Source organism: Prionailurus viverrinus, chromosome B2, assembly GCF_022837055.1.
Source record: "Prionailurus viverrinus isolate Anna chromosome B2, UM_Priviv_1.0, whole genome shotgun sequence".
Taxonomy (NCBI): domain Eukaryota; kingdom Metazoa; phylum Chordata; class Mammalia; order Carnivora; family Felidae; genus Prionailurus; species Prionailurus viverrinus.
Window position 1 is genome coordinate 64,535,493 of NC_062565.1, and position 24,045 is coordinate 64,559,537.

At 37.7% G+C, this 24,045-nt stretch overlaps 2 pseudogenes; one reads left to right on the forward strand and one right to left on the reverse strand.

The window, feature by feature from the left end:
* Positions 1-357: 357 nt before the first annotated feature.
* Positions 358-885, reverse strand: LOC125166631 (60S ribosomal protein L12-like; annotated as a pseudogene).
* Positions 886-3,505: 2,620 nt separating this feature from the next.
* Positions 3,506-20,819, forward strand: LOC125166454 (coiled-coil domain-containing protein 112-like; annotated as a pseudogene).
* Positions 20,820-24,045: the final 3,226 nt, after the last annotated feature.

A 24,045-nucleotide genomic window follows, 5' to 3' on the forward strand; every position in this document is an offset into this window, starting at 1 on the left:
TTATTCTTTCATGAGTTATTTCTTCAGTGTTCAAGTTTTTGCCCACATTTTAATGGACTTTCTATTTTTATAATGCTTCACAGGAATATTTTACATATTTTGGATAATAATCTTTGTCAGATAAAACATAAAAGTATTTTCTTTAGTTTGTAGTTTTCTCTTTTATTCTTTTGCTGGGGTCTTTAGATAAACAGAAGTTCTTAATTTTGTCTCATTTATCAACACTTTTCTTTAGAAAGTTTTTCCTATCCTGAAGGCATGAAGATATTCTCTGTTTTCAATGTTATGGGTTTTTGTTTTGTTTTGTTTTTTTGGTTATCAAATGATCCTTTATTGAAATAGTTTCCTTTATAGGTTTTAACTAGCTGGGCATTTCACTACACCACTACTGATGTCATCTATGATATCACAAGGGTGGCAACCATCACATTGCAGCCCACAGACTGGGAAATTCCCAGGATTTCTTTAATGGTTCCAGAGAGTTCTCTGGCTAGAGATTGGTGCCACATCTGTTGACAACCCCATCAAAAGTGGTATTTCCACTGTGTTTAGCATTTTTACACTTCTTTCTGCCTCTTGGAAGTTCCTTGAGGGCTTTGATAATCAGGGCAGAAGCATAAGGCACCATTTCAATCCAGGAATGTTTGTTCTGAATGGTCACTTTCACTGTAATCCTCAGACCCTTCCAATCACCTGATGTCTTAGCAATATCATCACCAACCTTCTTTGTAGACAGGGCCAGGGCAGATGGCGCTCCGTATGAGTACACCTCTAGTATATGACTTTGATCTCATTGGGGTCAAACTTAGGAAGCATGGTGGAGGCACCTGGTGTCAGATGAACCTACTGAAGAAAGCTGTACCTTCGCCTCCCCCTAGCTGAAAGCCTAGAGTCTATGTGATATTTTATTATTACCATTCACATGGACATATATATCCCACTTGCCCCAGAATTGAGTTTTGTATCTTATGTGAAGTAGGATATCAAGAATATCCTATGGATATGGATATTCCATATGGTCAATATGGATAACCAATTGACCCAACATCATTATTTAAAAAAAAACATTTTTCTCATTATTTTTTATACTTTATAAGAAAACAAATGGTGTTGCATGTGTCTATTCTCTTCCGGTGTCTATTTGTCTAATCTTGTGCTAATACCAAACTGTCGTAACTACTGTAGCTTTGCAATACACCGTGATAACCCTTAGAGCAAAGTTCTCCAATTTTGCTATTCTTCAAAATTGATTTGTCTTGTCTTAGTCCTTTACATTTCTATATATAGATAAATTAGATAATATTTTTTTAATTTCCACAAAAATACTTTAACATTCATAGCATACAAGCTATAAATTAAGCATAGATAAAATTAATTAATTATAATTAAATTATAACATAGGCATTAACTCCTCGACATTGGCCTTTGAAATGAGTTTTTGGATTTGACTCCAGAAGCAAAGGCAACAAAAGAAAAAATAAACAAGGAGGACTATAGCAAACTAAAAAGCTTCTGCACAGCAAAGGAAATCATCAAAAAAATGAAAAGCTAATGTACTGATAGAGACAAAATATGAACAAGCCATATATATGAGAAAATATGTGCAAGTCAAAATATCCAAAATATTTAAAGAACTCATGCAACTCTGAGCAGAGAATTTGAAAAGACATTTTTTTTCCAAAAAGACATGTAGACGGCCAACAGACACATGAACAGATGCTCAATATCACTAATCATTAGGGAAATGCAAATCAAAACCACAATGAGATATTATTTCACATCTGTTAGAAAAGCTAGTATGAAAAAGACAAGAAAAGGGGCACCCCGGTGGCTCAGTCGGTTAAGTGTCCAACTTTGGTTCAGGTCATGATCTCAGATTCGTGAGTTCGGGCCCCATGACTGGCTTTGTGCTGACAGCTCAGAGCCTAAAGGCTGCTTCGGATTCTGTGTCTCCCTCTCTCTCTGCCCCTCCTCTACTTCCGATCTGTCTCTCTGTCTCTCAAAAATGAAAAAACATTCAAAAAATTAAAAAGACAAGAATTAAGAAGTGTTGGTGAGGATAAGGAGAAAAGGGAACCCTTATGCCCTGCTGATGGGAATGTAAATTGGTATATCCACTGTGAAAAACAGTATGGGGATTCTTCAAAAAATTACTAAAACTACCATATGATCCCACAATTCTACTTCTAGGTATACCTGAAGGAAACAAAAACACTAATTTGAGAAGATACATGTACCCTCGTGTTCACTGCAATAGTATTTATAACAGCCAAGATATGGGAAAAACCTCTATGTCCTTTGATGGATGAATGGATAAATAAGATGTAGTATATGTATACAATGGAATGCCATTCAGACATATATAAAGAATGAAACCTTACCACTTGTGACATCATGGATGGACCTGAGAGCACTAATGCTAAGTGAAATAAGTCAGACAGAAAGACAAATATCATGTGGTCTCACTTATATGTGGAATCTAAAGACAAAACAACTGTGGGACACTTGGGTGGTTCAGCTGGTTGAGTGTCTGACTCTTGATTTCGGCACAGGTCATGATCTCACATTTGTGAGATCAAGCCCCATCTTGGGGCTCATACCCGATGATCATAAGATCATGCTCAGAATGGAGCCTCCTTAAGATTCTCTCTCTCGCTCTCCCTCTGCCCCTCCCCACTCTAAATAAAATAAAATAAAATAAAATAAAATAAAATAAAAATCAGCCAAGGAAACTAACAAAGACCAAGCTCACAAATACAAAGAACAGATTGGCTGTTGTGGGGCCCAGGGGTTAAAATGGGTGAAGGGGGTCAAAAGGTACAAACTTCCATATACAAAATGAATGAGTCATGAGGATATAATGTACAGAATGGTGACTAGAGTTAATAATACTGTATTGCATATTTGAAAGTGACTGAGAGGAAAATCTTAAGTCTTCATTATAAAATAAAAAATTAAAAGTTATAACTATGTATGATAAAGGATGTTAATGAAATTTATTGTGGTGATCAGTCATTATGTATACAAATATTGAATCATTATATTGTACACCTGAAACTAATACAATGTTATATGCCAAGTATACCTCAAAAAAAAAGAGTAGAGGAAGGAGTTAAGATGGTGGAATAGTAGGGGGACCCTATGCTTGCCTCAACCCAGACACAGATAAATATCAAATCATTCTGAACACCCAAGAAATTGATGTCCAATTTCTTGGACTGAGAGATCAAATTGTACAACTAGAAGGAGAGAAAAGGCCACATCATGGAAGGTAGAAGGTGTGGAGATGTGATTTGGGGGAGAAAAGAATCATGGGTGCTGTAGAGGGGAGGGAGCCCTGATTATGGACAGAGGATAGAGAGAGAGAGAGAGCAAACAACACACAGGGTATCACACAATAAAAACACTTCTCCAAAACCATTGACAGGAAAAATGAGAGGGGCTGATTATTGTGAATTTTTACAACCACTGGGGCTCAAAGACTGAAGTTTTAGAAGTCTGCACCATGGCCAGTGTGGAGCCCAGTGGGTGCAGTGGTGCTCCTGTGGAGAAGGAAGGTGGTGGCCCAGGAGTGGAAGGTGTAATCTGAGGATCTGCTGGGATGCACTGGGAGAGAAGGTTCTCCCTTCTTGGAGTGCATCTGGGAGAGATGGCACTGTATCTCAGGGGACAAAAGAGTCAGCAAGTGCTATTGTGCTACCCAGTTTCTTAGCATAGGGGCAGAGACACCTGCTGAGGGCAGCTAACCTGGACACCAGCTTTTTGCTGCACTTTACTCTAAACTCCAAGCTCCTACATGTTGGTGTGACTGCCCTTCTGGACAAACTGGCACCAGCCCCAGCACAGCAAGACCCTCCCCAGAGAGTTAGCGTGGGTCTGTACCATGCCAGGTCCCTGAAGTTCAGAGTTTTGAAACTTAGCTTGTGTGCCTGAGATAAAACACAGGTTCACTGTGCTGCTGGGTGGGCAGATGGCCCAGATACAAACAGGGTGAAGGCAGAGAACTGAGGGATACCTGGAATACATGAGAAAGGGGAGATTGTTTGTTCTTCTGTGAGGGCTTCCTGAACAGTGGAAGCATAAACTCCCCTCTATGAGTTGAGAGACTTGGCTAACGCCATTTTTCTCCCCCACCTACCAGCACTGACAGACTTAGTGAGCATCACAGTGCCCACAGTGGAGGCTGGAGCCACCTACACTAAGTCCTACCCCCACCCCCCCCCCGCCCCGTGCTCTGCAAGTGCTTCTTTACATGGGCAAGTATGCCTGAGAACCAGAGCAGCGGGCCCTTCCACAGAAGACCAGCACAAATGGCCTTGCACACACAAGTCTACTGACCACAAAGCGCTGCAAAGCTTCTGCTCCAGTAGAAATAGAGTTGGGGCTTTTTTAACAAGCAGACAGAGCACAGTTAGTTAAAACTCACCGCATGCTGAATAAGGTCCAAACACTCCCCACTGCAGGAAAGTCCTCTACTGAGGACTGACTTGAGGGAAGGAGCAGCCAAAACACAGAATCAGAGCAAACACAGCATACACCAGAAATGCTTCCTAAAGTGCCAGGACCTGGACAATATATGACCTTTTCTTCGGAAAGTCATTACTCTTAGGAGAAGGAAATATAACAGGCTTTCCTAATACAGAGAAGAAGATAGAGAGCTAGACAAAATGCCAAGATGGAGGAATTCATCCCAAAAGAAAGAACAATAAAAGATCATGGCCAGGGATCTAATTGAACCAGATATAAATAATATCCCCGATCCAGAATTTAAAACAATAATCATAAAGATACTAGCTGGGCTTTCGGAAAGCACAGTAGACTCCAGGGAACCCCTTACTACAGAGATAAAAGACCTAAAAACTAGTCAAGCCAAAATAAAAAATTCTTTAACTGAGATGTGAAACCACCTGGATGTAATGACCACAAGAATGGAAGAAACAGGGGAGTGAATGCATGATACAGAAGATAAAATTATGGAAAATATTGAAGCTGAAAGGAAGAGGGAAAGAAAAATATTGGATCATAAATGTAGACTTATGGAACTGAGTAACTCCATAAAGCATAATGACATTTGTATCATAGGAGTCCCAGAAGAAGCAAAGAGGGAAGAGGGGACAGAAGATTTATTTGAGCAAATTAGAGCTGAAAACTCCCCAATCTGGGGAAGGAAACAGACATTCAAATCCAGGAGGCACAGATAACTCCTATCAAAATCAACAAAAGCAGGATAACATCATGACATATTGTAGTAAAATTTGCAAAACACAGACATAAGGAAAAAATCCTGAAAACAGCAAGGGAAAAGGAATCTCTAACTTACAAGGGAAGACAAATAATGTTAGCAGCAGACCTATCCACAGAAACTTGGCAGGCCAGAAGGGAGTGGCATGATAAATTCAACATCTGAATGGGAAAAATATGCAGTCAAGAATACTTTATCCAGCAAGGTTGGATAGAAAATTTGAACAGACCCATAACCAGTAAAGAAATTGAATCAGTAATCAAAAATCTCCCCCCAAAAAAACAAAAGTCCAGGGCCAGATGGCTTCCCAAGGAAATTCTACCAAACATTTAAAGAAGAGTTAACACCTATTCTTCTCAAACTGTTCAAAAAAATAGAAATGGAAGGAAAACTTCCAAACTCATTCTATAAGGCCAGCATTACCTTGATTCCAAAACCAGACAAAGACCCTACTAAAAAAGAGAATTACAGGCTAATATGTCTTGTGAACATGAATGTAAAAATTTTCAACAAAATACTAGCAAATTGCATCCAACAGTATATTAAAAGAATCATTCACCATGATCAAGTGGGATTTATTCCTGGGCAGCAAGGATAGTTCAATATTTGCAAATCAATCAACGTGATACACTGCATTAATAAAAATACTTTCTCAACGGCTTTTTTGCATCTACTGGGAGGATCATATTGTTCTTATCCTTTCTTTTATTAATGCATTGTATCACATTGATTGATTCTTGATAAAAACCCTCAATAAAGTAGGGATAGAGGGAACATACCTCAACATCATATACAAAAGACCCACAGGTAATATCATCATCAATGGGTAAAAACTGAGAGCTTTTCCTCTATGGTCAGGAACAAGACAGGGATGTCCACTGTCACATTGTTAACAAAGTACTGGAAGTGGTAGCCTCAGCAATCAGACAATAAAACAAAATAAAAGGCATTCAAATCAGCAAAGAACAAGTCAAACTTTTACTATTTGCAGATGACCCAAAAGATTCCACCAAAGAATTGCTTGAACTGATACAAATTCAGCAGTCACAGGGTACAAAATCAATGTGCAGAAATCTTTTGCATTTCTGTACATCAATAATGAACCAACAGAAAGAGAAATCAAGGAATCAATCCCATTCACAACTATACCAAAAACAACTCTGAAAACTATAAAAAAAAAACTTATGAGAAAAAACTGAAGAGAACACAAAAAAATGGCAAAACATTCCATGCTCATGGATTGGAAGAACAAACACTGTTAAAATGTCTATACTACCCAAAACAATCTACACATTTAATGCAATCCCTATAAAAATACCACCAGCATTTTTCACAGAGCTAGAACAAACAATCCTAAAATTTGTATGGAACCACAAAAGACTCCAAATAGCTAAAGCAATCCTGAAAAAGAAACACCAAGCTGGAGGCATCACAGTTCCAGATTTCAAGCTATATTAAAAATCTGTAGTTACCAAGACTGTATGGTACTGACACAAAAACAGACACATAGATAATGGAACAGAATAGAAAACCCAAAAATGGGCCCACAAACGTATGGCTAACTAATCTTCAACAAAGCAGGAAAGAATATCCAATGGGAAAAAGACTGTATCTTCAACAGATGGTGCTGGGAGAATTGGACAGCAACATGCAGAAGAATGAAACTGGACCACTTTCTTACACCACACACAAAAAATAAATTCAAAATGGATGAAAGACCTAAATGTGAGATAGGAAACCATCAAAATCCTAGAAGGAAACACAGGCAGCAACATCTTTGATCTCGGCTGCAACAACTTCTTACTAGATACTTCTCCTGAGGAAAGAGAAACAAAAGCAAAAGTGAACTATTGGGACTTCATCAAGATAAAAAGCTTCTGCACAGTGAAGGAACCAATCAACAAAACTAAAAGGCAACATTCAGAATGGGAGAAGATATTTGCAAATGACATGTCTGATGAAGGATTAGTATGCGAAATCTATGAAGAATTTATCAAACTCAACATCAAAAAAAACCCACAAATCATCCAGTGAAGAAATGGGCAGAAGACATGAATAGATACTTTTCCAAAGAAGACATCCAGATACTAACAGACACATGAAAAGATTCTCAACATCACTCATCATGAAGAAAATAGAAATCAAAATCACAATGAGATACCATCTCACACTGTCCAAATGGCTAGAATTAACAAGGAGGCAATAGATGTTGGTGAGGATATAGAGAAAGGGGAATTCTCTTACACCGTTGGTGGGAATGCAAACTGGTGCAGCCACTCCGGAAAACACTGGGGAGATTCCTCAAAAAGTTAAAAATAGAACTACCCTGTGACCCAGCAATTGTACTATTAGGTACTTACACAAAGAACACACAAATACTGTTTCAAAGGGGCACATGCACCCCAATGTTTATATCAGCACTATAAACAGTAGCTAAATTATGGAAACAGCCCAAATGTCCATTAGCTAATGAATGGATAAAGAAGTTGTGGTATATACACACAATGGATTATTGTTCGGCCATCAAAAAGAATGAAATCTTGCCATTTGTAATGACATGGATGGAGCTAAATAAGTCAGTCAGAGAAAGACAATTACCATATAATTTCACTCATATGTAGAATGTAAGAAACAAAACAGATGAATGTAGGAGAAAAAAAGATGGTGACAAACCATAAGGGGGACTTATAACTATAGAGAACAAACTGAGTGTTGCTAGAGGGGAGGTGGCGGGGGATGGGCTAAATGGGTGATGGGTATTGAGGAGGGCACTTGTGATGAGCACTGGGTGATACATATATATAAATGATCAATCACTAAATTCTACTCCCAAAACTAATATTACACTATATGTTAACTAACTAGAAGTTAAAAACTTGAAACATCAAAAAACACACAAAAAATGGTATGACTCATAAATAAAACTGCTAGAATTTTTTTAAAAAGAAAAAAGAGTAGATACAATTTAGACCCTGAAACCATGCCAATAAACTTTGCACTCTTAAAAGTTAGGTAAGTTATAATTTATTTCTAAAAATATCTGAAGTTAACTAGTATTTAAAAAAATTTTTTTTATATTTACTTATTTTTGAGAGAGCACAAGTGGGGGAGGAGCAGAGAGAGAATGAGACATAGGATCTGAAGCAGGCTCCAGGCTTTGAGCTGTCAGCACAGAGACTGATGTGGGGCTCAAATCCACAAACCGTGAGATCATGACCTGAGCCGAAGTCAGACACTTAACCTACTGAGCCACCCAGGCGCCCCTGAAGTTATCTAGTATTTTCATCCACTTCTCGAACCCAAGAATCTAACTACACATCAAGTATGGGTTGATATCTATTTTCCAACACCTTGGATCTTTTTGTCACCAAGTTATCTGACTATAGTATTCTAAATTGAAAGTTCCCTCATTACATTGAAATTATCTATTGTTTAACGGCATCTATTGTTGCTGGATAGAAATCTGCTTGGTTTAATGTTTAATTACCATTTTTACCATTACCATTTAGTAATCTGTCTTTTCTCCCAGTACCTGACACAAGTGTCTCTTAATTCTTGATTTTTCCTAGTTTAACTATGATGGGTCTAAGTGTGAATATGTTTTCAATAATCCTTCTTGGTTCTTAGAGTTCACTTTCAATTTGAGGATGCATGTCTTTATTCAATTTTCAAAAATTCTTAATTTTTTTCTCTTTCTTACTTTTTTGTGATTCTATTATCTCCTTTTGGAAGTCTTATTTGCCTTTTAGTCTATCCTATATATTTCTTAAAATATATTTTTTTGTCTAAATTAGGGCGCATTTGAGAGTTAAAAGGAATGCCACTGATAATTACATCATTTAACATTTTTTTCAGATTTTATTCCTTATTCTGTGATCTTGGTGAATCCTCAGTAATACTTTCCAATTTATTATTTTCTCTTTTATTGTTCCAAAGTTTACCAAATGCTTAGAATTTTTATTTCAATCAATAGATTTTTAATTTCCAATGTCTAGTCCTTCTACTTTTAACTTATCTCACTTGTTTCATTCTGGTTTTTTACTGTCTTTATATAGTTTTTTACATTATATATATATAATTATTATATATATAATTATTATATATATATAATTTTCATTTTAATCCTTAAGCATTCGAAGCATGTGTTTTCTAAAGCTTTGGCTGGATAGTTTCATAAAATTTCACCTGGAATGAAATTTTGTTACAATTGTTGATTTTTGGCTAGGTCACATTCATAGCATTAGAATTCTCCTTGTTTTGAAATTTTGTTTTGCAGCCTCATTTTGAATGAGATATCCATCCCTCTTTCTTCTTTTTCCTCACACTTCTCTGTCCAGTGGTTTTGGAGCTTTGTTCTCTCAACTTCCTGAACCTCAGCTTTAGCCCAGATACTGTACACAATTGCAGAACACCTGCCTGTGGTCTCAGTAGGGACAGGACATCAGGCCTCTGGCCATGGGCATTTGGCCCAGTTCCTTAGGTGCATGGAGTGTTTGGTCCTCCTGCTTTTGAAGCAGTCTACAGTCATCACCCCAGGTAGTGGGGGGCTGCATACTTCCAACCTCCGTTCACCAGAAGGAGCCTCACCTTGCTCCTGTTTTCAAACCGGGCTCCAGTCTTCGGATTTCCATGGAACACCTTCAGTTTGCCTTCACTGAACTGCCAGCGGCCACTGCCTGCTTCAGGACTAGAGCCCAGCATGCCTGTGACCTCGGATCTACCCGGCTCTGCGTTTTTCTTCTATTTCTGTACACAGCAATGCTTAACAGGTTTTGAACCTGTGTTTTAGGTGTTTCCTTTTATATCTTTATATACTTTTGCTATGTATTGGATCCAGGGGGTACATTAAAGCAGGAACTAACTGTTCTATTGTGACCAGAGTAGATACAATTTTAAAATAAAGAAGTACATTGCATTTTTCTTAAGCTAAAACAGGTGATGGTAAAATATCCAGATTTACCAAATTTGGAGGACATTCAGAGGTATGTATTCTTTGTGTAAGTCTCTGAAACATTTTTATAAATGTGCAAAAATGGTAGTACTAAATGGGATGAACAGAACCTTTTGTCCATTGGATTGTTTAAAATATTTTTTGCCAAACTGCAGTTATTTCTTTCCTAAATTATATCATATGGAAATCCTTTCTATTAGCAGAAGCACTTTCTGGTACTATATGACATTGTGACTTGTCTATTTTGAAATGAGACCTATATTACTCAGAAAGACAAAAGATTAAATTTTCCATGGAAAATAATTATGGACTCTGCAGAAAAAAAAAAAAAAGGACAGAGGAAAAAGCACATTCACTCCAGTGTTTTGAATAGTGCCTGGCCCTTAATAAATACTTGTGGAAAAAATGAAAGGATCTGGGACTTACACCATTGCTGGTTAGCACTATGGAGTCAAGGGATTCGGGTAGGCAACACAGCGTGGATGGGAGAGCTGAGCACAGCATCAGGGCTCACAGATCTAAGGTAATGGATCAGGTAAGAGGGAGAGGTGAAGTGAAGCACAAAGTTAGTATAATTGTCAGGGTGTTTGTTGTTTTATAACCTGGTTGTAAAAAACAGTGATTTTTTTATTTTGACATTTTTATGTGGTTGTGAGTTTTCTGAGTCACATCAAAACCATTATGTCAACTCAGCCATGTCTAAATGTCCTGCTTCCCATTTTGAGCCTATTTTCCTGAGCTCTACTCGTCACTCAGAGATGAGGAGACAGGCCACAGTGTGAGGTTATATATAGATATCCTCCATACTGCGAAGGGAACACATTTGGAGGGAAGAAGTACATGAGTCATCCCCGGCTGCAGTCTCTGGACTGTGGAACCTAAATAGAAGGTCCATTCAAGGCTATATTGGAATGAATAGCAGTTTCTAGCAACACAGCTTTACCAATCTTTATCTCAGCCAAGCCCCTATAGGACAAAGAGAATAGGTTGGATCTTAAGGAATCAGCCAGAAGTGACTATGGTTGAGTCACGGTAGCCTCAGCTCCCGCTCTGCTACCATCTTAGCCCCTGTGCACAACAGCAGTGGGGTTTCGGCTTCTGAACTGCTTATGTGGGAAACAGGTAAGGACCTTTCTTGGAATTACTTACTCCCAAGGCCCATTCCCAAGAGAAGAACTCTTCAATAACTACTGACTCAACTACTTTATCATATTAAAGGAAACTACAGTATGTGAAAATATTTTAACGCACAGGTCTCATTTAGCAGTACAAAGTTTTCTCCCCGTCATTGTATATTCTAAGTGACAACATACTCTACAGCTGAACACAAATACGTTCCGTTTAATTCTTCCCAGGTTGACACTTGCTCTCAACTTATTAGCCAAAGACTGATGATGATAGTAAAGAGAACTTTGAGCAGTCTCCTGAATAGGTGGGGAAACCAGTTCCAGCAGGTTAAAATGACTCCTACTTCTTAGACTGGTTTCTAGGGACTCAGAATCTATATAAACACTGTGAGGAAGTTGGACCAAGACTAAATCAATCAGAATTAAAGACTGTACAAGAAAGACGGGGAGGGGAGTTACACCACAAATTCTCATGTCTCTTGGCTTTATTGCCACAGTATTTCAAAAGGATCATAGTTGCGGGGCACCTGGATGTCTCAGTCGGTTGAGTGACTTCGGCTCAGGTCATGATCTCATGGTTCATGGGTTTGAGCCCCATGTCGGCTCTGTGCTGACAGCTCAGAGCCTGGAGCCTGCTTTGGATTCTGTGTCTTCCTCTCTCTCTGCCCCTCTCCATCCCCCTCTTTCTCAAAAATAAAAATGAAACCTTAAAAAAAATTTTTTTAAAGGGGTCACAGTCGCTTCTTTAATTTGTGTCATTGAAAAGGATCAGCCAGGGCAATGGTTTATTCATCCCTGTGATTCATATATTATCTCAACAGGGAGGCAAAGCATTTATGTTTGTTTAGTGCTTTGTGCATGGGATTTTCCTTCCACTATCTCAGTTTTCCCTCACATTTTCCCACACAGCTTATCATTTTACATATAAGGAAATTACAGATGGGAGGTAAATAACTTGGCCAAGGCCTTCAGCTTTAAGTATGAGAGCTAGTACTGAAACTCAGGAAGGCCATATAGTATCATGGGTAAGAGGGTGGAATGTTGAACCCAACTTTCCATTTAGTCACTTCTGTCTGGCTTTTGTCAAGCTACTCAACCTACCTGTGCCTCAGTTAACTCAGTTTTAAGTTGGAAATAATAATCATACCTCCTCCTGAGGTTGTTATAAGTTAAGAATTTATAGCATAGTTTGACACATAGTCATTTTTGCTTATAATTGGTGGGAGTATAAATGGGTATTTCCTCTTTGGGAAGGCAATTTGGTATTTGCTTAAATGGGAAGTCTAATACATCATCATTATTATGGTTGTTAAAATTGAAATATGATTGAGAAATATATGAAAAAACTTATCCTCCAGATATACTCACACACATGCATAAAAGTATTTATACAGGATGTTCATTTTGGCACCATTAGTAATAGCAAAAATTGGGAAAACAGAAACGTTAATTAGGAACAGATTATATTAAGATACACAAAATGTACTATATGACCTCCAAGGTATATGGCTAACTGAAAGAAAAGGTGGCATATTATTTGCACAATTCTGCCATTTGGATTTGAGTGTGTGTAATACAATATCAATACTTATATGTACGTTAAGTATATCTTGAATTATATACAAGAAACTCTTTACCATTGGTAGGCTTTGGAAAAAGAGGTTGAAGAGTTAATTTTTTATGCAATTTTTTAAATACAATGGAACTAATTTTTAAAAATACTACAGTATTGCATTATTAAACAAATGAGAATTATTAGTTACTCATGTGCAGTTGGATTGACTTAATCCCCCAATCTTGGTAGGCAAGACCCTTTTAGTGAAATGTAGGGGCTTGTAAGAACCAGACTGTCCACGGAAAGCAGCTATAATCAATTCTGAGATCCAGAGGATGCCTCTGAGTATCAAAGAAAGACTGGAACTCACAATACTTTTGTCAGCACAATTAGGATTTAAAATAAACATCTAGCATCTGTATTTCTTTCATATCTTATGACTCTCCTATCTAAATTCTACTATTTCTTCTGCCTCATCTCTGTATTAGTCGGCTCAGACTGCTATAACAAAATATCATGACTGGATGGCTTAAACAGCAGGAATTTATTTCTCACAGTTCTGGAGGCTAGCAAGTCCAAGATTGAGGAGCTGGCTGATTTCGTTTCCTGAATTCTCTGGTGAGGGCCTTTTTTCTGTCTTGCAGATGGCTGCCTTCTCACTGTTTCACATGGGGTGGGATTAGAGGAAGCTCTCTCACATCTCTTCTTATAAGGGCACTAATCATATCAAGCGGCCACACACCCTTGTGACCTCATCTAAACTTGATTACTCACCAAGAGTCACATCTCCAAATACCATCATATTAGGAGTTAGAGCTTCAATATGTGAATTTTGTGGGGACACAATTCAGTCTATAGCACTTTTACTTGAGCTAAAATATTAAGCTTATTAAGTTTTATAGTAGGATACTGTCTTATCAGCTTATTGTTTTCTAAAATTTATGGAATTTCCTTAATCAGCCATACGGAATGCCTGTAATCCAGGTCAATTGCCTAGAGCACATACTCTTAAACAATATGTGCTTAAATGGTGCATACTGAAACTCTGGTAGAGAAGTGGTTAAGACAGATTGTCTCGGGTTATGCATCTATTCACTACTGTATATACTCCAAATTCTCCTAATGTCTTTTCCTTAAAAAGGTCTTCCCTGACACTAGATGGAAAGAAGAGGACATCCTCCACCCCTTTAACTCTTGATAGGTCTAAGAAGAAAATTAACACTGCTATCACAATTTGTAACTATTTTATTTTTGTATCTTTTTTACTTTATTTTATGACTCCTGTACAAACTGTAAGCTCCATGAAGGCCGGGACTATGACTATTTTGTTCACAAGTGTGTCCCCAAGCCAGCACAAACACTCGCTAAATATGAACCAATGTTCTTGGATCAAGTTAGATCATAAGAAGGCTACATTTTCAGACAGTGACATGTCATTGCTTTTGTAGAACTGTCTCTCAGTTGTTGGCCACGGATTTTTATCTTGGGTTACTTTCAAAACTAACCACGTAAATTTAGCTATTCATTGTGAAACCAATATCGATGTTGTTTTTGATATTCTATTCCTGCTATTGTCACACAGGAGACAGGTTTCTCCCAGGAAACTTTTATCCCCCAAACATTTATAGGTGATTATTTTACATTATAAATTATAAAACACTCATTAAATATAATTAAGTTTCCATCCTTATCATGGCTAGGAGAAAACTCCAGGTTTTATGCTCAAACATAGCCACCCTGTGGACTCTTATTGTAGGCTTCCCTCTACCACTTTAGGTACTGTTTTATGAGTCTTATTGTAAATAACTCCTCCTTTGAATAATTCATCTCAAATGAAATAAAATGTAAGTACACTACATTGATGAAAATAAGTTATATTATATTGGTTTTATTTGTGTTATCATTTTCCCATTTTACTAGGTTTTTGCTGCTAATATTTGGGTCCATGACATATTTTGGTTTCTGGCTCAATACTATCAGCATCTGGTCTCCCTTTGTCCTTACTCTTTTCTCTATTTCCTCCTGTTCCCTCCCACCAAAATGCTGTTACCAAAGACATCTTTCTTTCCCATTATGCCACTGTGGCTGCCACCTCCTCTATCATGAACTGTCCCATAAGATCCTACAGTGTACCATGTGCACTTGCTTCCTTGGGGTGTGCCTGCTTCTTCTTTGTCCTATTTCTAGAGTTCTCGTGGTTTCATCTTCTCTACAATACCTCTAATGCTCCCGTAACACAAACTGTTACCCATAGAAAATCCGCGCCATTTATTTCTTCTGTGATAACCCTTGAAATCCATTTACTGATAAAAATAATTTTAAACCTTAGGAATAATACTCATCTATCACTATCCAGATTTTCTATATTCATAGATTAGATTATAATTATAGTGCTTTATTTCATTAGTTGTATTGATAAATAGTCCTGTGTAATTGTAAATCAAGAATCAGAAGTAGTCCCTTAACCATCTCTTATCCAAACCAAAACTATATATTTTTTGATATGTAGTATATATATACTATATAGCACGAAGACACATGCATATACACTTTCCTCAAAATCCTTTCAGAATGACATAAAATAATAAATTTACCAAAAGACAAAATGATGAGAGGGAATTAGAAAACTGGGAAAACATACTGTTAATCTGGCAACTGATTAACTACTTTTCTTTTAAGTATAAGGTAAGAATTCAAGTCTGAGAAGAACTAAGTTTGAATCTTTCACATTAAGCTTCCTCACGTGTACAGGTAGTAAAATGAATTATAATTGAGCATAGTGTTCCAAATTCATTACTTAGAACATAACATAGCAGGTACTAAATTGAATTGAAGAATGAAACTAAAGAAGATATCATAGGAAGATAAACTAGAATCTTGTAAAATTAAAGACCCTGTTTTTCATTTAAATTGTTTAGTTGAAGTTGCTTAACTAGGAGTGTGGAAGAAAATTGCAAAGTGTCTTTACTTTAGACATGGTTGTATTCACTAACATGCTTCAACCTGGTAATAAATCAGTCTGGGAACCTTTTACATAAAGGGATGTCAGTATAAATTAGCTTTTACATTTTATCGTAAGTAGTATCATCATAAAATATTTAATCAAGACACTAAAGCTGTCAAAGTAGGTAGATAATTTGAGACATGGTATGTTAAAAAAAAATCCAATTCTTTCATGTCGGGATTTTTCCTAGTTATATAAATTTTGATCTGTGACTTTACCAGAACTTGCCACAGTAACAACAATAGATAACTCGTTTACAAATTATAACTATAACAAATGTTTGGCAATCAGAGATGCTAATTAAATACTTTGGTTAGAAACTAACAAGAACAGACTGAATTTAAGGAAAATAAACACCAAAATGCTTTGTCCTATTTTGTTCTGCAACAACAACAAAATATTCTTACCATATAGATGGTTTTTTCTATTCTTTCTTTTTTATTTAGGTTATCTTTCCATATATTTTTCAATTGTTTCATGGATTTGGATAATAATAATAATAATAATAATGGTAATTTGACTTTACCTACAAGATCAACATGGATCTTTTCCACACTCTTCTTAGGCAGGGAGAGAGGAAACAGATAAAGAAACTGAAACCTAGAAAGGTCAATGGGTGTCCCTTCTGCCCTGGCTTCATATATTCAGAAGGCAACAAGTGCTCATCTTTTGGCTGCTTGTCAGCCATCTTGCTTGCCTCTTTCTAGTGGAGGATCCTTGTTTTCCTTTTCACTGGCTCTTTGACTCACAGCCTGCACCAGTTAACTGTTTCCTGCCTGGGGCTCTTCTTGCCTTCTTCTATGACTGTTTTAGCTCTGCATTTCTGAGTATGATCTTCGACTTTAATATTTGTTCTTTGCCTCCATACAACCACAGAGGCCCTGAAAGCCACTTCCTGCCATCTGCCCAAGTTCCTTGAGCCTGTGTCAGCCAGGTCAGCTCTCCAACCATGAAAGGAAGATCAGATTTCCTGCCATGGAGCAATGAAATCTGGATGATAATGCCATTGAAAGCACTTTTGGAAAATGCCATTCAAATTGTTGAAAATGACAGCCATCACAAATTCTTGACTATTTTCAGTCATTACCAGCCTGGCTACATTGATCAAACAAACATATTGTGAAGGTAGATATGTGAATTCCTCTTACTTTTTAAAACTGAAGTAATAAATTCCCCAGGTATAGACTTCAAACATCTGTTGACTTAATTAGAGAAGAAATGCTTCATGGATGAATTCTTTTCTTAAACTTGGTTGTCTTTTCAACAGATGATACAGCTAAAACAATAGGTATGGAGCAGGTGTGGGGTAGTCTGAGTCCTAGCTCGCGTTTGGCAAAATTCTGACTACAGAGTGAAGTCATTAAAGATATTGTCAGTGAGATTGATGATGTTACACATTTTGAACCGGTCCTTGACAAATTATATAAAATGCACACTTCTTCTCCAAAGACACATCATGAATGTAGCAAAATGTAACACACAATACACCCTTTTTTCAGGGGCAAGGATTTTATTAGTTAACTGAGGCACATTCAGATTGAGTGAAGACAGGTTCTGAAATAATTCTACTAAAATATGTCATTGTAAATGGTTCAGAGACAAATGGAAAGAGAAGCATGAATGATTTAAAAGGGGGTGTTTAGCACACAATCCTCCTCCAGAGTATGATTCCCCTTCCATGTTGGAGTGGGGAAGGGAGGCCTTGCAGAAACAGGTCCCAAGGGTTGTGAGATCATGGATAATAAACCTGCCTCCAGAGTGCCTGCCAGTCCATGTGTTGATCTGAGTTTCTTAAGCAGGAGTGATATGCCTTGTCATGTGAAGAAATCAGAGGCATATCTTCCCAGATGGATTGGGTCACATTTTACCTCCTCGCCTCCAACAGTTGGTGACTTAAAGTATTATTTTGTATTAAAAGAGAAAGAGAGGAGCGCCGGGTTGGCTCAGTTAAGCATCCAACTTCAGCTCAGGTTATGATCTTATGGTTCGTGAGTTCGAGTCCTGCATCTGGCTCTGTGCTGACAGCTCAGAGCCTGGAGCCTGCTTTGGATTCTGTGTCTCCCTCTATCTCTGCCCCTCTCCCGCTCACACTCTGTTTCTCTCTCGCTCTCTCAAAAATAAATAAACATTAAAAAATTTTAAAAGAGAAACAGATATATGATATATAATTTTAAGTTTCCATGTACTTTTAAAATAAAGAATAATAGGGGCTCCTGGGTGGCTCAGTCGGTTTAGTGTCTGACTTTGGCTCGGGTCATGATCTCATGGTTCGAGGGTTCAAGAGTTCGAGTCCCGCATCAGGCTCTGTGCTGACAGCTCAGAGCCTGGACCCTGCTTTGGATTCTGTGTCTCCTTCTCTCTATGCCCCTCCCCTGCTCATACTCTGTCTCTCAAAAATAAATAAACATTAAAAAAATTTTTAATTAAAAAACTAAAGAATAATATTCAAAGAAATCTTGTGCTTGCATTGATTGACCATCTCTTCAACTAACGGGATGCATTTACCTTTGATTTAAGGATACCTATACAGACATGCTGAAAAAGAATGGAAAGATAGTAAAAAAAACTGTGTATCTACATATGGAGTCAGAATAGACAGGTAAAGAACAACCTTAGGAAGACTGGAGCAACTCTAGAAACCAAGGCTGAAATCCACGGAAGTCTGAATAAATAAGCTAGTTCTCTTCCTTATTTCCTACCTGCCTCTTTTCCATAGAACTAAAGCAGAAAGTCATTGAGTCTCAGGGTTCAGAGAGACTTTTTAGGGCCATTGAATCCAATCTTATTACATAAACATTCCACAAGAGTCTTAAGAAGTGGTTTTCAAGTGTCTTCTGGAATACTTTCAAAGACAAAGAACTCATTACTATTTAAGGAAGCTCTTTCTACCTTCCAGGAATGGGAATTGTTTAGAAATACAGGGTCCATTGAACACTGGTTTCTAAAGTCAGATAGCAAGAAGGAAAATGGGCCTAAGAAATCTATTTATCCTGCCTTCTCATTCAGTGCTTTATTCACAAAACTTTAGTAGAAATACTTGATTATAAATTGGTCTAAAGGAAACTGACTTGGGAGCTGTAAGGGAGGTCCTAATTCAAGCCAGAGAGAAAAGAACAGATGACATCATAGGAAGTTATGAAATCTAATTCAGCAGAGAAACAGTCAGAGTATTGACCACAACCTCAGACAACTCACTCCACTAGTGGCTCATAGAGCTTTTTTACTGAAGAATATTTCCTCCTTTGTTCCTCATTTTCCTCTCCTGGGTTCAAGAGTTTGCAGGTGTCCCAGATACACACCATTACCTTGTTGGTGGGGGGGTAATATTTTGAAGTTATTGTCCTATTTTTGAATCAACAAAATTAAAGAATTTACACTAAATCACAAGCAATTCTGGCATTCTACAGAAAATTCTACAAAAAAACAAAAATTACAGTGATTCTATAATTACCCTCAATTCTAGAGAGTAAACTGCATGTCACTTTCAAGTAAAAAAAAAAGGAACTTAGGACATCATTTTGAAGTGATAAAAGCATTGCACTTATAATTAAGCCATGGATTCTTCTCTTTTATCAAGCACAGAACTTCTTATAAACATTTTATTTGTATTTTATACATTTATTTCATAATATCCACCACTCTAGGATATCATCACCAGTCCCTTTTAATGCCATATTAACTGGAAGTCTATACAAAGATAGGATATGTATGAAAGCCAACCAAATTTGGGGATCTACAGACTGACATTTAGCTCCTACTCACCACCAACTAACATGAAGGCTTATAGAGGAATGTGCCTGGGCCACGAATATGCATAGAATTCTCCATCAAATCTCTTCCTATTAGTGACACCATGAGGAAAATCATCCTATTCAAACAATAGCAGAAGAAATTCTAGTGATCCAAACCTTTTTAAAGCATGACTAGACATCCTAGGATAAGGAGACATGTGAGGAATACCACCAGCATTAAAGAGAACGAGCAAGGCCAACATACAAAACACTGACTTGAGGAATTAATAATAATCTGAGGTATAAACTATCTTGAATTTACGTATACTAAGTTCTCCATTCTAACAGCCTTAAGAGGTAGATACTGTATTACCTCATTTTATGGAAGAAGAAATTAAGGTACGGTGCAGCCACAGGCCTGGCTACACACATGCAGGGAACAGTCTGTTCCTTCTATGAAGTGTCCCCTGTGCGAACCCCTAGGCCCACCTGGCTAGAGTGGCTCCAGCATGTCTAAGAGAAAAGAATTCAGAATGGAATTCAATCATCTCAGCTTCAAAACAGAAAGCTGAAAGCTACTGGGAATGAGAAAGCTAAGATAATGCTTAAAGCAGAAAATTTTTTTAAATCAAATTATTAGCAGAAAAAGATAGTCTTTTCTACAACCAAAAAAAAAAGAGACTATTATTGAGCATATTGTAGTGGAAGAATTGGAATATAAATTATTGGCAGGAAACTAGGAAGAGCAAAAATCTAGCAACAATTGGCCAAAATGCATAATAATGTAAAGAGACTCCAGCATTAGTGAAAAGAAGTGAAAATTACACGTAATTTTATTGAAAGCTCAGAGAAATAATGGAAACCATTGAAAATTCAATGAACACTCTTAAATAAGAGCAGAGGTTGATATATGAAGAGCTTATTAAAGAAGAGAGAACAACCAATGACTTGAGTGCCATATCCAGAAAAACTGACACACAGGCTTTGGATCACTCAGAAACACAGAGTTTTCACAGCCACGTCCAGAAAAGTTCCTGTAGACAAAGTACCATCACACGCTTTCAAGAGAAGTGCAGATTCTGAAAAATTCTTTCAGCAAACCGGAGGATGACATGGGCACTGGACAATTATGATTACCAGAACTTTGTAAAAGTGAGAAACAAACATAAACAGAAGCCAACATTAAAGGGAGAAGTTCCTTTTTTTTAAAATTTTTTAAATGTTTTTATTTGAGAGAGAGAGAGAGAGAGAGATAGCACATGAGCAGGGGAGGGGGAGAGAGAGAGAGAGAGAGAGAGAGAGAGAGAATCTGAAGCAGTCTCCAGGCTCTGAGCTATCAGCACAGAGCCCGATGCGGGGCTTGAACTCATGAGATATGAGATCATGACCTGAGCTGAAGTCAGATGCTTAATTGACTGAGCCACCCAGACTCCCCTGGGAGAAGTTCTTAGAACACTACCCTGGAAGAACATAGTATGAAGTGTAATAGCAGAAGAAAATTATAGAAAAATTCTGTTTCTAGAAGAAAGAGAAATAAAGTCTGTTAAGAACTGTAAAACTAAGGGGTGCCTGGGTAGCTCAGTTGGTTAAGCGTCCAATTCTTGATTTCAGCTCAGGTCATGATCTCATGATTTGTGGGCTCCAGCCCCATGTCAGGCTTTGGGCTTACAGCACAGAGCCTGCTTGGCATTCTCTCTCTCCCTCTCTCTCTACCCCTCCCCGGCTCACTCTCTCTGTCTCTCAAAATAAATAAACTTAAAAAAAAAAAAAGAACTGGAAAACAAACTGGAAAACTGCAAAAAGGTAGGGAGTTTCCAAATTAAAGACAGATGATATACTTCTGCTTGTTCGTGATAAACAAGAAGATGATGAAAGTAAAAAGGGGAACAAAGAAGAAACAAATTTCCAGTTGAAGCTTGCAAAAAACAGGAACAGGAAAGTATATAAATGTCAATGAAATACATTTTTCTTGTTTAAAAGAAGTTAAGAGAATGAGAAAAATGTAGCAGAAAGAGCATGGATGCTTATTTAAACTAAAGTTACTAGTAGAAAGTTACACCCAGGAGAAGAAAAAATAGGAAGACTTTTGAGGCTTGAAAAGGAGATATGGGCAAAGGCAGAAAAAAGGAAAACTGCTGCCAGGTTTCAAGAAAGAGATTTACATACACTTGAATAAAAATTTCTAGATAGGCAGGGCGCCTGGGTAACTCAGTCAGTTGAGTGTTCCACTCTTGATTTAGGTTCAGTTCATGATCTCAGGGTTGTAGGATCGAGCCCCATGTCAGGCTCTGCACTGAGTGTGAAGCCTGCTTTGGATTCTCTCTCCCTCTCCCTTGGTCCCTCTCCCCACTCACGCGCTCTCTCTCTTTCTCTCAAATACAAAAAAGAAAGAAAGAAAGAAAGAGAAAGAAAGAAAGAAAGATCTAGATAGGCAAAGGAAGAGGAGAGGGCAGAAAACCAAGAAGACTGGAAAAATTAATAGTGAAAACATGCTAGTAGATATCCCTCCAGGCTTTACAAATTTATCAAAGTTTGGAAAGAATGGACCAGATATATAGGACCAAGTTCTGGGACACTTCTGCCTATTCCCCACTGGGCACAGGATACTGTGAGAAAGGAATAAACAGAGACCCAGAAAGAGCTCCTAAGTGTTAAAAATGCGAATAAGTTCTGGCACAAAAACAGACACTCAGATCAATGGAACGAAATAGAGAACCGAGAACTGGACCCACAAATATATGGCCAACTTATCTTTGACAAAGCAGGAAAGAATATCCAATGGAATAAAGACAGTCTCTTCAGCAAGTGGTGCTGGGAAAACTGGACAATGACATGAAGAAAAATGAACCTCGACCACTTTCTTACATCATACACAAAAATAAACTCAAAATGGATGAAAGACCTCAGTGTAAGACAGGAAGCCATCAAAATCCTCGAGGAGAGAGCAGGCAAAAACCCCTTTGATCTTGGCTGCAGCAACTTCTTACTCAACACGTCTTCGGAGGCAAGGGAAACAAAAGCAAAAAATGAACAATTGGGACCTCATCAAAATAAAAAATCTTCTGTACGAGTGAAGGAAACAATCAGCAAAACTAAAAGGCAACTGGCAGAATGGGACAAGATATTTGCAAACAATATATCAGCTAAAGGGTTAGTATACAAAATCTATAAAGAACTTATCAAACTCAACACCCAAAAACAAGTAATCCAGTGAAGAAATGGGCAAAAGACATGAATAGACACTTCTCCAAAGAAGATGTCCAGATGGCCAACCGACACATGAAAAAATGCTCAACATCACTCATCATTAGGGAAATACAAATCAAAACCACAATGAGGTATGACCTCACACCTGTCAGAATGGCTGACATTAACAACTCAGGCAACAACAGATGTTGGCCAGGATGCGGAGAAAGAAGATCTCTTTTGCATTGTTGGTGGCAATGCAAGCTGGTGCAGCCACTCTGGAAAACAGTATGGACGTGCCTCAAAAAAATAAAATAGAACTACCCTACAACCCAGCAATTGCACTACTAGGCATTTATCCAAGGGACACAGGTGTGCTGTTTCAAAGGGCCACATGCACCCCAATGTTTATAGCAGTACTATTCACAATAGCCAAAGTATGGAAAGAGCCCAAATGCCCATCAATGGATGAATGGATAAAGAAGATGTGGTATATATATACAATGGAGTATTACTCAGCAATCAAAAATAATGAAATCTTGCCATTTGCAACAGCATGGATGGCACTGGAGGGTATGATGCTAAGCGAAATTAGTCAGAGAAAGACAAGTATCATATGACTTGACTCATATGAGGACTTTAAGATACAAAACAGATGAACGTAAGGGAAGGGAAGCAAAAATAATATAAAAACAGGGAGGGGGACAAAACATAAGAGACTCTTAAATATGGAGAACAAACAGAGGGTTGCTGGAGGGGTTGTGGGAGGGGGGATGGACTAAATGGGTAAGGGGCACTAAGGAATCTACTCCTAAAATCATTGTTGCACGATATGCTAACTTGGATGTAAATTAAAATAAATAAATAATAAATAATAAATAAATAAATAAATAAATAAATAAATAAATAACATCAGATAAGAAGACATACAACAGAAAACAATAAACAGAACAATCTTGTGCATGTAAAAAAAAATGCGAATAAGTTCAATAAAACAATATAAGGACCAGAAAACTATTTCCCAGAGCTACCAAGATAGTGAGTAGTTCCAGGGGATTCCATTTACTCATTCAGTCATCTGCGGTGACTGAATCTAGCAGTTACTAGAGCCGTTCCCATGGTTAGGGAGTCAGGTTGCTGCTGCTGCAAAGGGCCTGCAGTGACAGCTACCTCTGGTCCCTGAGGTCACCTAAGAACACAACCTGACAGCACCTTGCCTGCTCCCCTGCAGCACCTTTTGCCTCCTACT